The following is a 15,721-nucleotide window of genomic DNA, read 5'->3' as shown; positions in this document are numbered from 1 at the left end:
CCATAGAGCTTAAACACTTCCATTACTACTGATCTCCAGAGTTAAGGCTTCCAGTCCAGTATATTTTCATGTCCAATTTATTGATTTGGATATCATCAGTTAAATAAGCACCTGGCATTGAGGATACCAACCACACTCAGTTTCACAGGTTCTGCATTCATTTCCATTGTTGTGGAGTTCTTTGCAAGACTACATCCATGGCTTCCTCATTTATCCTTCATCCATAGGTAGACACCCACAAATCCAAGCAAGTGACCTTTTGATTGATCTCATGTTCAAAATATGGTATCCCTTATTTAAACAGAATATTTTCCAAAACATTTAAAGCATACACATCCAACTCACCTCTTTATATTTCTGTTGCTCTCTTTTTCATGCTTTAATAGGAAGTATTACAAAAATAAAAGTTTTGTTACTTACATACACTACACATTACATATCTACATGCAGCCCAGGTAAGTCAGAACATTGGACACCTCTGACATAAAGCATTAGTTTCACTTCCCATTTCCTCCCTCCTCAGCTCCATTGCATATTGACCTTGCATTCAATACACACGAGCCACATGCAATACACTTCAGTCACTTTTTAGCGAGAAACAGACAATGCCGCTATACCCTGAACCTGCAGTCTGCACAGCAGCTAGCTGAGAACAAGCTATTAGTAGCACAAAGGTAGCATGGCTTTCAAAATGTGTGCAGGTAGTACAGGTTACACTGTGAGAGCTGGGCTATCTTTCTTTTAAATCAAATGCAAGGAAAAATGTATTCTTATAACTGTTCCAGCTAACAAGGACCATGAGCTCAGGGGTTTACGAATTAATCTAAGCAAGGTCTACGAGGACTCTTCTGAATTCTACCTCAGCTCTCATACACATAAAGGGATATATAAAGCTTATTTTCTAAGACTTCACAAAGGTCCACTTACAGAGATCTCCCTGAACTTACTTGGAGGGGCTGGCAGCATTGTGCATGTCACAACCATTGTCTCAAATCTGTTCTTGCTCTCAGTATGTTTCTCACACAGAGGTGTCCATTTGCAACTGACAGGCCACACCTGCTTGCCTGCCTACAGTTCTAAAGATTAATTAGATGCAGTAATCCTTCCTTTCAAAAGCTGTCTCATACAAGTCTCATCTGTTTTCCTACAGATGGAAGAATCCTCTATCAATCTTCTGGTGGCTTCGGCACATCAAAGAACACAACCTGCTTGTGTACCTGGCTCCCTGGCCGGCAGCTTTCAGTGCATGGCTTTAAGGTTCAGGATCTGCTTCCTTATAGTTAGTGGACTACCACATATATCACAGAAATTATTTCATTCATAACACATCCAGGACTAAAATCAGCATATTTTCCAAGAGACAGAATAATTAAACAGCAAGCATAAAAAAGTTCTCATCTTCTAAGTGTTTCCCATGCTTAGAAGAAAAGCATAAGCTTTAGAGCCCCACGTAATCTCAACTGGCAAAGGAGAGCTGTCTCAGCAAATTTCAGTGCCCTCAGGTTTCAGGAAAGTCAACAGAAAGGTAAGTCTAATTCTCTGTTCACACTTCTCCCTCCTTTTGACTCCCCAAAGAAGAGCAGAGAGGAACCTTGATGTCAGAAGGCAATTCAGCAAGAACCATCAGGAACAATAAACAAAAAAACCCACACAAAATAATTTAAAATATCATTTTCCACTTACCAGTGACAGAAAACATCTCTTACTACAAACACTGGATTTGCTACTCAAGACCCCACACAGTAAGTCACAGCAAGGAAAAGAGTGTTTGCTAGAATTAGTAAAATCAAAAGAACACAGAACTTGCACAGTAACAGAACACAAGACCAGTTGAAATGCATGGTAGCTTCTTGTAAGCTTCTCTAAACAGTTTATCTTAAAAATCTACGTAGATTTTGAATATATTTCTATTTGAACTAACATAAATGGCAGTTTCATTTCTGCTTTAAAACACCAGAGTGCTTACATACATGATAAGCATCCATTTATCCACCCAGGAGTGTTAGCTTTCCAGCTAGAATTCTTACAGCAAGTGCAAAAGCATTCAAAAGTCAGTGAATTTCCTGTACTGATTTTACCACAACACCAGCTGCACCAAGTCAAGATGTATAGTGTAAGCACACCAGCTTTACTCCAGCTAGCACAGAATCTTTAAAACTACAACAACTAAAGATACAAAGACTACTTCCACCCACAGCCAATTCACTGTTGAGCAGAAGTTAATATATTGGAGCAAGCAGAAGTATACCCATCAACACTAGCTGGTTACTCCAGATTTATTTGCATTTATATCAAGACTAATGTGGCCCTTAAATGTTTATGACTGGCTGCTTGCAATGAGGGCCTGTTTTCTTCCATAGCTACATCACATTTCTTAGGCTGCCATCTGGCCCCATAAAAGCAGCCTTACAGAAATACAGATACAGAAATAAAGCAGTATTTCATGGCTCAGGCCCACAGCAAGAATTAAAGTTAAAACTGCTTATTCAACTCCTGAAGCTATTTTTAAAACTTCTTATCCCAACACATACATTGCTCATCATTTATATGATACCCAACAGGCGTTATGCTAAAATGAGATTTCACCCTGTAAAAGGTGACTGCATCTTGTGAAAAAATGCTTTCCAGCTACCAGAAAGCATTTGCTATTGCATTCTGAATACCTGACTTGGTAACTGACATTGGGAACATTTGTTTGACGTGAATATGGAGATAAGTGAAGATCTGTGCTCAAAACAAAACAGACACTGATAAAAGGTCAAATTTGACAGGCTGGAGAAAGCCTAAGGCTCCTCTTCAAATCAAATTTGAGTTTTCTACAAAATTCAGTGTCACTGTGACCTATTTCAGTTTTCTTCATTAACAGGTTTCAGGAATGCTTTGAAATATTATGGCTGTAAACATTTGGGGAATCCTTAAGTCTGACATGAATGTATCATTGCATCACCTGTACAACAGAGCCTCCACGGCAGCATATCAGCTCCCAGGATTAAGGAGTCTTTTCTATATCATACATCTTTGTGTGAATACAGATAAACTGTGCATCTTTCTCACTGTTCCCAAAAGAAGTACTATAAATACATTCAGTCTATTCACAGCATTCAAAGGTAATCTGATACTTTTCAGCTTTATAAGGAAAAAAAAATGAACTCCACACTTCTAGAATACACCAATCAACGGTCATTACAGTACTCAGCCCTGAAGCAAGAGAAATCAAAACAATACCTTCATCTTTGAATGCTTCTTCCACCCCCAGCTCCCCACCCACCCTGGAGGCTTCTTCAAACACCTTGCAAACAACATCCTGTCTGTTCAAATCTTGTATGACTAGCAGCTTTGCTTCAGATCTGTAATTATCAATTAAGGGTAATAAATAAGTCATTTCCTAAAAACAGGAAGATGGATGGGTATGAAAAGCTTTTTTAGTTATACTCAGATTTGTGTCAGCTTAGAAACAACTACACCAATTCCATCAGCTCAGCTGGAAACCTGGGCCAGAGAAACAAGAGCTGAAGACAGACCAGTAGCTTATAGCAACAGCTTGATGAGAATAGTACATCCTGATCACTCATTTCTTCTAATAAAAAAAAAAATCTCATTCTAAACTGAACTGTCTTAAAGAGAGAAAATAAGCATTAGCTTTCAAACAGATATCCCAAAACTGCATGGTCCTACCCAATCCACTCCAGTCTGACTTCAGAAGCACCAAGAGAATCTGATGTTTCCACCTGACCCCCTCAAGCAGTCACAGCTCATATCATGGACAGAAAAGGAACACAGTTCTTCAGTTGATGGTCAGAGATCTTGCAGGGGGGGAAGAGGAGGTAAAGGAGAACCACTTCCAGCTTTTGAGCTTACTAAACCTGTTTGTCTTAAGACAGTAACCTGACTGGAGAACTTGACCCTCAACAACTCTCATGAGGTAAGAGACAGCAGAGCATCCACTTCTCTAGCCAGAAGCTCCAAGACTTTTCTGCACTAAAATGAGCATATCAAATACTTTCAAAGCAATTGTAAAACACATCTGTTGTCAGTAACTACACAGTTAATTTTAGGCTCTTGAGGTTGTTCTCATTGAAGTTGAAGTCTTCAAATCATTTTTATTCCAATTAATCCACACTGCCTGAAATACACTCTAAAGTCATTGGTTCTCTTGAAATGGAGAAGTGAAAAGATAAAAGAGGCATGCATGAAAGGACTAAACCCTACCCCAGTCTAAAATTTTTCCCCCTTCCACAAATCCTATACAGTTTAAAAACACCTGCCATAAAACATCAATGAAGTTTGAAAATCATACAAAGATGTTTATTGAAAGAAGAATAATGTCTTTCCCCCATCTTTTTATATTACCTTCCAAAACAGTATAGCTCCCCTGAAAATTGACAAATAATGGTTCTTCAGCATTAATTTCAACGCATATCATAACTAGATAATGAAACACTAAAGGTCATTCTCACTGTACTCCTTAATGTACTGAATTTGGTTCACTTACAAGAAAAAAGATATTCAGAATAAACTTTAAGAAGCATTTGAGCACTTCACAACTTAAAGGAAAAGGTTGCACAGAAGTTGAGAAATGTTTGCTTTACTGGTGGAATTGCAAGATTCAGCTTAATGCAATGCAGCTTTAGCATAAAGTGATCCTTGCAAACACAGTGACATCTAAACAGTAATCTTTCTCCTCTTCTCACCGTGAAAACATTTGTTCTGTCTTCCGCTTAAGCATTTCCGATCATTTGGGGACAACACTCCTTTGCATCACTACCTGGCTAATTTTAACACACTTGTTGCAAAACAGTTCCCCCACCATCCTGTTACATCAACAACATATGTCAGACACAGGAAAGCTATTACAGCAAGAAAGCTAATTATTCCTCAATTCAGACACCTGTGAGCCATACCAGCTATTCTGCAGATAGAGAGAAGACATAAGAAAGAGATGGGCATTCATAGACCACACATGCAACCAAGGACTTGTTCACTGGAGCTGGAAGTTCTACTTGCAACTTTAACATTCATAATCGCTACCATGTACATTAGCTTTTCCATTATATTTCCACAGACACCATTAAGCCTCTGCCAAGCTTCCACTTCTTTCACTAAGGAGCAGTTTAAAGAGATCTGTCTGCACAGAACAGGAGTAATTGTTTCATTCAAGCTCACAGTTATCTCACAATGAAGCACCTTCTCTATACAAGAACAGAGGCCATTCCTCAGCAAATTGCTGTTAACTCTTTTCATAAATCATTATCTCCGCTTATTGTTCCAAGATGCAGCCATCAGCTTCAGCAAGTCAGAAGAGAACACAGAGGAAACAGGGCAAGCACAGCACCTACACTAGAGAAGGGTTTACTTTGCCTACTTCAGAGGAAATCTAGGCTTCAATGGGGAGTAAAGTTAAACATGCTAAACTGGGAGAACCAGAGAAAGAAGTAAGCAAATGCTTCATTTCTTGGTCACGAGGGGACAACTGGCTAGTTAGCACAACTCTAAATATTGGCTTAAAAACCAAGAAAGCCTTCCTTCTGCCTGTCACTTACCTTCTCCCCACTTCATCCCCCTACTGAACAACCCTCACAGCATGCAAAGAAGCTGTGAGCATACCACAGAGCCAAATTCACTTAAATATAAACCATTGTTGCTGGAAGTATTGGTGACATTCAAGGTCATCTCACCACAATTCCAGCAAGTTAAAAGCACAGGCCAATACATGTAAGAAGAGGATGTTGTCCAATACCTCCACAATTTAAAATCATTAAAGGAAAGTACTACACACATCAGCAAAAAGCTCATGAGAAATAGGAAACAAGCATATGGAACAAGAGAGCCTGTTCACATACAACTACACTATTACACCTCCAGCTATTGTTAAAAACAAACATATTTCTTAGACTGAATTGCACACTTCAGCATGGATTCACTCACATTAACATAAACTCAGCTGTCTGAACAGGGAAATTACCTCTAGCAATAGAGGTACATATCAGATATGCAGCTGGGTGGCCCTTTTTACTAAAAGCAGCTACTTCACAAAACCCACAAAAAATATTCTCTTTACATAAGATCCTTGTTTTCCTACCAAAAAAAAAAAAAAAGCATTACAAAGGGAACTTCTCTCAAGGTGGAGATCATGAAATATTTGTCCATGAACACCTTCACACTAGCCTACTTCTTCTCTTTCCACAGAAAATCTCTAATCAGGATCCAGCAGATGACACCTTCCTTACCACCACCAAGCTACAGCTTCCTTTCCTTCATGCAGCTGCACACTTAACTACTTATCTCCCTAACCACTCTTTATGGAGTAAAGTACTGCCTCTCAGTTTATCTGAGAGTCAAATGTTATTTTATCACTAATATACTGTTGGCTCATTCTCCTCAAAAACTGTAAGTTTCCAAGAAGTAGGGACATCCACAGCATACCTCTCCTATTGTCAGGATGAGAAAAAGCACACTTCACTTGTAAAACATAAGCAGAAATCCATTTGTTGATATAACAGTAACCTCACAAGGCTTAACCATAAATAAGACAGCAAATTAACAACATCCAAGACAGCAAGGTACACTTGGTTATTTGTCACATAAGGAACAGGGTTAAAGACACTTATGCAGGAGACCTTCCCACTGAGCCACAAGGCTTAAAATGAACCCCATTTGCTGTCTAGTCTCAACAGTGGTAAAGAACCCACATATTGCTGGGACCAATTCCAGGCACAGACTTGGTCATTAGTTTATATCTAAGAGATTACATAAGCACAATCAAGATAAGATATAATCAGAGCAAAGCTAACAAAACTTAACTGACTTTTAGTCACTTACCAAAGATCTGTATCAGCAAGAGCATCACACAGCACCAAAGCACAAAGGATTTTCGATTTTCTGCAACAGGCATAAATTCAAGAGCCATCACTTACTCAGGAGAGATCCCATCGCACAAATAGCTGCCCAGCAGGAGAGCCCAGAGGTCTCTGGGCCTGCTCACTATTTATGAGGTAAGGTGGTTGATTCATACTGGTAGTTTCGGCACCTGCTCTAATGGACCTCAGCTGTTGAACCAGGTGTCTGCCATCAGTTCTTTCATCACCCAGCTTGAGACAGATTTGTAGTTCTTATCTGTCTTAAAGAGACTTGTATTTTTATCAGTACTGTGCTCGTTGTCTGCCTGAGCAAGGCCTCACATGAAGCAGACTGGCTGAGGTGGAAGGTGAGGAGGAGGGGGGCATAGAGTCACACAACATCATTTACCAGAACATTCTTATGCATACAACAGCAACGTAAACATGACCATATCTTCAAGATATGGGGGATTTCTCCTAGAAGTTTTCTCAGTAAGAAATGCACAGTCGCTACCAAGGAGCTCCTGTCTACTTCTCTATTTTCCCCAGGTGCTGGAGAGATCAGTAAGTGAGCACCTGCTTACCATGCTCTTCTTCGCTGCACATGTAATAAGCAGACAGAAGCTTCTGTCCCATCAGAAAACAGAGACAGCAAACTTTGCCTTTGTTACTGCAGGAGAGACAAAGAACAAAAGGCAATACTCAGCAAGCCACTGAAGCAACAGTAAAGCCTTCCTCTCCTGGCTCCTAGGTTCAAGTGCCATCTCACCCACCCACAGGGAGACGGCCTTATGGAGAACACCTGGGAACATCTCCTCTGTGGGGTAGCAAGGACTTCATGCATTCTAATGAAATTCTGCCAACTTTAGATAGGTAATTTACAGTGGAGAAGGCTAATGGCATTGCTTTTTTTAAAAAATGCATGTATTAAGTACCTGTCTGTGATAAAGTTTTTTGGTTTTTTTTTTTTTTTTTTTTTTTTTTTTTTTTTTTGCTTGTCTGGGTTTTTTTTTTGGTGGTGAGGGGAGGTGCTTGTAGGTTTTTTGGCCTTTTTTTTTCTCCTGTTCCCAGATGATCTAAGAAAACTATAGTTTCATGTAATCTGGAAAATATTTAAAGATCAATATTTCATTTTCTTTTTTCAGGAAAAAAAAAGTCCTAATTATCTATCCTTGATCTAATAAAAGCAGGACAGTTAATCTATGATGTTCCCATGTGCCAGAAATTGCTGAATAGTCTTTTTTTGCTGATTTAAACTTTTTGTAACTCCTGAAAATTGAATGATTGGCATGTAGTTTATTAAACTTGAGGTTCTAGAAAAGAATTGATGGAATAAGTATTAATGACCAAAACATGATGTTACAGTACTGGGTCAAGTTAATCCAAACCAAGAATTACTTTTAAATTAGATGACCTGAGACAGATTTAACTGCACTGGACCTCTGCACTGAAATTTCAGCTGAATTATGGTTTTGTAATCTCTTCCTTCAGCTAGAGCAAGGCTCTTATAAAGATCTCTTATTATTTGTGTACTTCTCCAAAATAAAAAAAAAAAAAGAGAGAGACAACAGTAGAAAACAGGCTTATGCCTAAAGAAGGACATAGCATTGTGTATGTTTTCTAGTTCTCCTTGATTTAAAAGTGCATGGTCCACCTAGCAGCTGTGGCTTGCTCACTAGTACCCAAGGAGAAGGAAGGCATCTTGCCCCATGAGCTTGGTTTGTACACAAATGCCTCCTGATTTGTCATCAGCCATGGTAGACCTCACAGCACAGTGTGACAGGTGTTACAGGAGAAAAGCCTTCACCTCTTGCCCCTAGCCACACATATGACTCCATCCACATCCCAGCAGTGCAACTCAGCTCTTTGTGTCACTTTTCCCACTCTCAGCAGTAAGACCCAAACACAGCCCACAAGGCATTCTAAAATCCAAATCTGTCCCTTGTAGCTAACAAAATTGGACCACCCTACAGATAGGGAAGAAACACATTTGATATTGAAGTGCTGGAACTTTTTTCATTAGATAACATCCATTTGGGGGTTGTCGGGAAATGTTGCTTCTTCACTTCCTTGCAGGAAGCCTCGTTACCATATGTGCATTGACGTTATCTTATTGCCGGCAGCTGAGAAAGTGTGGGTGCCAATGTGTGAATACCAAATAATAAAGGAATCCCCCAGAGTGGTCTGATTCAATTTCCTCTGTAATACAAGACAAACATGAAAATTCACTGTCTTGATTAGCTTTAGTGCAGGGAAACATCTTTCACAGCTGATTGTAAATCTTCTGAGCAGTCTCATTTAGCTTTTAACCTTCCTCTCTTTTTCATCCACGTGCAGATTATTCCAGCCTAGACATTCATTTATTTGAATAGCCAAGGACATGTGTATGTTGACTCCAGTCATAATGAGAAGACTCTGAAGTGCACAAATAAGACTAAGAACACCGTAAACTTCTTTCATAATTTGCGTAAGAAACATACTGCAGACCTTATTCTTAGAAATAAGAAAACTACGAGGCACATCCGCACCACAAATAAAATGCATCTGCTTTCCCAAATACTGCTAGTGTTCAAACTGAGGATTGATTTAAATAGTCTAAGAATAGATTAAAAACTGGAAGCTGCATGCTGTGTTTTAAATAACTTTTCTAAGGACATACATTTCACCACAGTAACATAAAAACTAATAATGTGCTATGAGCAATGTCACCGGAGGTCACAGAAACAGGATGAGTGTTAAGATCTAATGAGACACTTACAGCACACGCACACAGACATGATTCTTGCAGTCACTGCATCTGGTTTATCAGTGCCAACTCCTCCGTGCTTCTATTGTTTCCTATGCAATTTTTCTGCTAGTTACCAAAGGAATTCTTCAGATGTCAAGAACTTTTATGAAAAAGAGAGAAGTCATTTACCAACATACTTTTCCAGAATTTTATTAATATAAATGATCATGGAAATTATTAATCTGCCTTCAAAAGGCACATGGGAGATTAAAACACACACAGAGCACCATATCTCACTCTGGTTCCTATCAGTGTTCCCCCTCACAGGCAGAGAAATTTAAAATCAAATTGTGACGTACTTCACTAGGCGAAAGATAAGGAATCGAAATCTCACAAGAGAGAGTTCTGCCTTAGATACTCTCTGGCCTCAATCATGCTTTAGAAATATCTGTTAGCTATAAAGTTTGCTATTTCATGAAGAATCTGTAAAACACCATCATCTCAAAGGTGCAAAATGCCCTCAAAAATTCGGACATACTTTTTCCCACCGTCTCCCCCTGATACAAGTGGGAGGCAACAAAATCAGCAGGAATATTTTGTTCATGTGTATCTCATTCCCACATTTCCCACAAGATCTTAGAATTGTGAAAATTCACACCTATGTTCAAATACAATTTAAAGACAAAAAGATTCATGTTCTCTCACTTCAATTCTTCACATTCAGATCTAATCTAAACTAGCTACCCAGGTTTCTTCTGACAAACTACAGAGAGAAGTGGGTATGTTTAACCAGCTACTCAAGTCACATATACTCCACTCTCTCAGGCTGGGACATACAGCCTGAGGAGATATTTTCTGAGATGTTTTTGATGAGAAAAAACAACAGCCCAAATGAGTCCTTTAAGTTAGATTTCTCACTCTTAGAAAATTAATCTACAAAAATCCTACCTAAACTCTTCACCTTACATTTCCCCAAAGGAAACAACTATTATCACCAATACTTACCATTGTGTCATCAAAGAGAGGTATATTTGGACACTTTTGTCAGCTGGCTGGCATTCAAACGCTGTGCTGACAATCCATTACAGCTGCTCAGTTTCCATCACTCCTCCAGAAAAAAATTCTGACAGGAAATCATTGCATGATGTATTTACAGATCATTTTAACTGCATTAAAAATAATGAATATCCAACAAGAAAAGAGCGTGTAAATCAGTCTTTAATGTTTAGTATACATGAATGTATCTGGTTGTTCCATTGTCCAGAATTTCCAACTAGAGGCAGGACAGAACAGATGTTCTAATCTTGATTTCAGCAGGGACTGGCAGCAAAAGGTTAAGCAGTGTTCAGTTTTCTTCAAAACAAGGACTCTTTGGGGGCAATTCTTTCAATTTGCAACAAAAGTCACAAGTTAATTTCTCATATGTTTTACCTTCTTCCAGCTCTATTATTATCAGATTAATAATATACAATACCAGCAGCACTGGCACAGCCTGAAGATACGTCTCTAGACATCCACCAACCATTGCACATGTGTATCAATGCTAGACGTGTATCTGGTCAATGTGCATCACAAGATAAGTCTGGAGGGAAGGCTGTGACCTCCTGGTGAATTAAATAGAACAGAAGTTGTTTTATCTGCTGGAAAAAAAGCATGCCATACGTATTGAGTTCACATTTATTCATTTGGGAGTATGCACTCAGAAACATGTCCTTTATGTCATATCAGCAAATGTTTTATTGTCACTAAAAAAAAAAAAGTGTAAAGAAAAAAACTTATCTAGAAACTTCCATGAAGGCCAAGACTACAGTACTGCCAGAAGGTATGAGCTTCATGAATCTCCATGTGGAAGCGCATCTAGAACTGACAGATGGTAATACTTGTTGAGGTGATGTCTCGTATTCTACACAGATGATACACTGAAAAAACATTAAAACAGCCCCCATAGGTTTTGTTTTCACAGCATGTCAAATGGATACATCTGAAATATTCTCTTTATCTGATCTGATGTTTAAAAGGAAGTCATTTCAATTTGCTCTCCATAATACCTAACATATAATAGATTACAAGTTAACATTACTTTTATATAGCATGCTTAGCACACACTGAAATATATTAGCACTCTTTTCAGCTGAAGTACAAGATTGCTTTGTAAAAAAGTTGCCAATTCCTATTTGTTTTCATCTTTTCAACACCATAAGTTGAGAGCTCCAGTATTTTCTTTTCCTTGGCAAAAGTTCTGGAAATTTCCTAAAAGTTTCATAACATTGACAAAATCCCCACAGCAACAGTAGCAGCACTGCAAAAGTTGCCGCTGCTGCTGCTTCTATAAAGTCCTTTATATTGAATTAAATCTAATGGTGACTCTGCAATGTCTCAATAAATATCAGCCTGTATTTGAAATAACATTTGTCTTGTATTTTACATACATTACCTTAATCCAATTTGTCCTTACACCTTACACAGGACAGCAGTTAGACAGTGACATAATCCATGTATTTCTGATCCAGGTAAAATCATATAAATACAAAATCAGTGCATTCAAATGCAATTAAATTCATTTCTGCTACATTTCTGCTTGATGAAGAGCTGATACATTTATTCCTCTGACCAATACCAAGCAGATCAAATTAAATTAAAATGTAGCTTCAATTTTACCATGAAGCAAAAGCACTGTGCATTCATTAGTATGTAAATACAGTTACTGCAATGACACTGCTTCTGTTGACATCGTATTTTATCTTAAGAGGCTTGAGACGCAAGTATCCTCTGGTGACTGGACAAATCACATCCCAAGAAATCTGAAAGTAGTAGTTTGCCCATCATCCTCCCCTTACTTTGGAATAATGGAGTAACAGAGAAGAACAACGCTTAGTCTACTTTTGAAAAGAGAAAGAGATGAGATACTTCAGCATTCACAGAAATTAATGAGAACCTCTCAAAAGAAGGTTGGTTGAGTGCTACATGTTGGCTAAGTGGAAATTCAGTTACTGGTTTATCTTTAATCCCCTTTCAGGTAATCCTGAAGATTCAGCCCTTGCAGAGGTCAGTGTAGTTGGGGATTTGGGACAAGACAGAAATGGGATAAATGCTCAGATAAGTTCTAGAACTACATAGCACTACATTCAATGCTTTGCTGGGATTAGGTCTGCTAGAAGTTTCTGAAATAAAATCTTAGAAGTTATCCACTATCTCTAAAAGACCGATCTATAGAAATAAAAAAATTATGCTGGGCCTCTGCAATGTTGACAAGTATTCTAATAGGCCTACACATTGCATTAAAGAACATTTATCAAATTAATTGCTTGGAAAAAGGCAGGGTTTGACATTGCTCATTGGCTGTGAGTTCAGAACTCACTATGTCATATTAAACAGTACATCTCACTTCAATTTAGAACAAGTGCCACCAGATATTTATGGAATTAAGAAAAATGTTTTAGCATCAAAGAAGTATTTAAATCTTTAATGAGATGGATTACCAGCTCCATCTCAGAAGAGGCATATGGACATACAAAAAATTATTGCTAAAATGACATTGAAGAATGATTCCCCCTATAAGTATGTGTTGCAGCATGGAAAATGAATTAACCTGCTCATAGTGCAAATAATTTCGCTTTCTAGTACAGGCCTCATTTAAGCAGCACAGTAAGTTCTGGAGTTAATTATTCACAGAAAGTCTGCAGAGTATGATTTAGCTTAACAATAGGAAAAATGTTGGTGAGTTAGCTATCTTCTGAAGAGCTTTCTGACTTTAAAACAAAATTGGCACTCAAAACTGATCAAAAATAGAGAGAAAAAAAAACAGAGCTTCAACATGAAAACTTTTATATTATATCAGGAAAGACATTCTTAGGAAAATTAAATGTTCTTGTAGCTTCTTACATTTTTGGACTACAGAGTATGAATTACTTCTAAAGATTGAGTAAAACCCTTAGCAAGCATTTTCATATTATTTGTAGATGACTCAGTATGGCCTGTTACACACAAAACTTATTCCAATACAAGTTCAAGGAAGACAGTTTCACTAGTATTATATACTCTTCCCCACAACTGGCCTCTGATCATGAACTACGGAAAATCACATGACCGTGTATTTCTATCCTATACCCATCAATCCTTGTGCTGACACAAGGGTGTGTTCAATTAATCCAGAAGCATTAGAGAGATTGCCAATCAAGCCCATTTTTTCATTATTGCTAACCACTGCATCTGAACTCATCTGTAAGTCTGACTTAGCAAACCTTACTGTTTAACCCTTACAGCATCAGATCTGACCTTCTCCTTCTGCCAGCATAGTTGTGGGTCAGTGAACTACCCGGGCATGCATCAAGAGTACTGGCCTACAGTTAGCTTATATTTCTTTTCTTTCCTTGCATATCAATTGTAATGAAATAAAAACAAAATAGCTGCAAGCTCCATCTTCAGCACAAGGGACACTTTATCTGTTAAACATCAATAGACTATTACAAGATACAGGTAATTAACTTGTCTGCATCAGTGGTATAGGCCTTGGTATTCAAACATCACTGTGAAAATGGGGCTAAAACAGCTAGCTGATTGGTGGGCTGATATGGTTATGGCTTCCTCATGAGAGGGAGCAGAGAGGCAGGCACTGATGTACTCCCTCTAGTGTTCAGTAATAGAACCCAAGGGAATGGCATGAAGCTTTTACAGGGAAGAGTCAGGTTCGATACCAGGGAAGTGGTCATGGCACTGAGCTGCCAGAGTTTAAGAAGCATCTGGACAATGCTCTCAGATATATGATCTGATTTTGGGGTGGTCCTACGCAGACCCAGGAGTTGAACTTGATGATCCTTGCGTGACCTCTCCAACCTGGGACAGTCTATGATTTTATACCACAACTCCAAATTCATATGTCTCTACTGGAGCACATGGCATTACCAGCACACTGGACTTGGAGTCAACCAAACACACAGCAAAAAATATGACATAGAGAATGAAAACTAAGTTGAGAAGCTCAGTTCAAACTAACAACTTGATCTTCAGGCAGTATTTGGCCTTCAGGATATTTGTGACTTTCCCTCCAGGTACTTAGTAAATCTTTTCCATCTTATTTCATAACTTCTTGACAAGAATAACATACTTCCCGTAAAAAGTCTGAATAACTTTTTCTCTACACAGGCAGGCTATATTTACTCAGTAGGTATCTGCTTTAAACACTGATATATTCAGGGCAGTTTTACAGAGTAGCAAGCAGGGTATGTATGTAGTTTTAGTACAACCACCTTCTCAAAAAAAACTTGCTCCAATGTGTGAACCTGTTCCACCTGGAACCAGCTGATTAGAGTTTGGGAGGTACTGGTTGCTTCTGAGAGGTCAACAGGTTCCTGGATGGAAATGAAAGTGTTCAGGGATTTGGCAGGAAGAATTATTTCTATCTTTGGAGCAAAATGAGTTTTCAGGGTAGAGATATGACAAGTAAATGTATCATTCATATCTGAACAGGTGTTTAAAATCTTATCCTTCTAGCAATATAGTAAAGTAGCTATGCTATTATGTCAGGCTATGCTCCCACAGCAGAATCACTTCTACAGGAGGCAATTCTGAAACACTGCTATCTGTATTTTAAAATAATCTAACATGGAATCAGAACAGGAGCTATGGATGTTGCCACCAACAATTTGTAGTGTCCAAGTGGGTGAAGCAAAGATAATCTATATGGCAGCGATAACGCAATATGGAACTTCAGCTGAATTCCTTGGAAAACCTAAAGCTTGCTTCTATAAAAGTATTAGAAGTCCGATTTTAGGTGCCTCAAGGAAATATATGTTTGAGTCATTGTCTACATCATTTATAATTAATTCAACCGAGAATCCTCCTTGTACATAAACTGTATTTTGAATACCACCACATTCTGAATATTTCTGTTGGACATTTCAAGGTTAGTTTTCTCATAAAACTTGCATCTGATTCTGACAAGACAAAGCCATGTAAATCAGACCAAAGTCATAGTGCAGTGGCTTTCTATATATATGTAAAATATGTAGCTTGAATAGATGGTAAAAGTGCCTCCTCAAGTAATCAACATAATTACATGACATATTACCAATTCAGTGGCTGCTTTAGCCACTGCTCAGTAATTTTTAATATTAGCTTCTTTGTGTTTCAGCTAGCTATGAGCTGCCTGAACTAACAA

The 15,721-nt window shown here is 38.3% G+C and overlaps 1 long non-coding RNA gene across 1 annotated transcript in view; it reads right to left on the bottom strand.

Annotated features, from left to right (window-relative positions):
* Window positions 1-15,721, bottom strand: part of LOC768995 — an 83,296-nt gene that overhangs the window by 55,539 nt on the left and 12,036 nt on the right. Inside the window, exon 5 of the long non-coding RNA XR_006939140.1 lies at window positions 6,915-14,912. This is a non-coding gene — a long non-coding RNA (uncharacterized LOC768995). The remainder of the gene's footprint in view (window positions 1-6,914; window positions 14,913-15,721) is intronic.

This window comes from Gallus gallus, chromosome 4 (genome assembly GCF_016699485.2).
Source record: "Gallus gallus isolate bGalGal1 chromosome 4, bGalGal1.mat.broiler.GRCg7b, whole genome shotgun sequence".
NCBI lineage: Eukaryota > Metazoa > Chordata > Aves > Galliformes > Phasianidae > Gallus > Gallus gallus.
The sequence above is the reverse complement of the archived record's forward strand: the minus strand, read 5'-3'. Positions and strand labels throughout refer to the sequence as shown.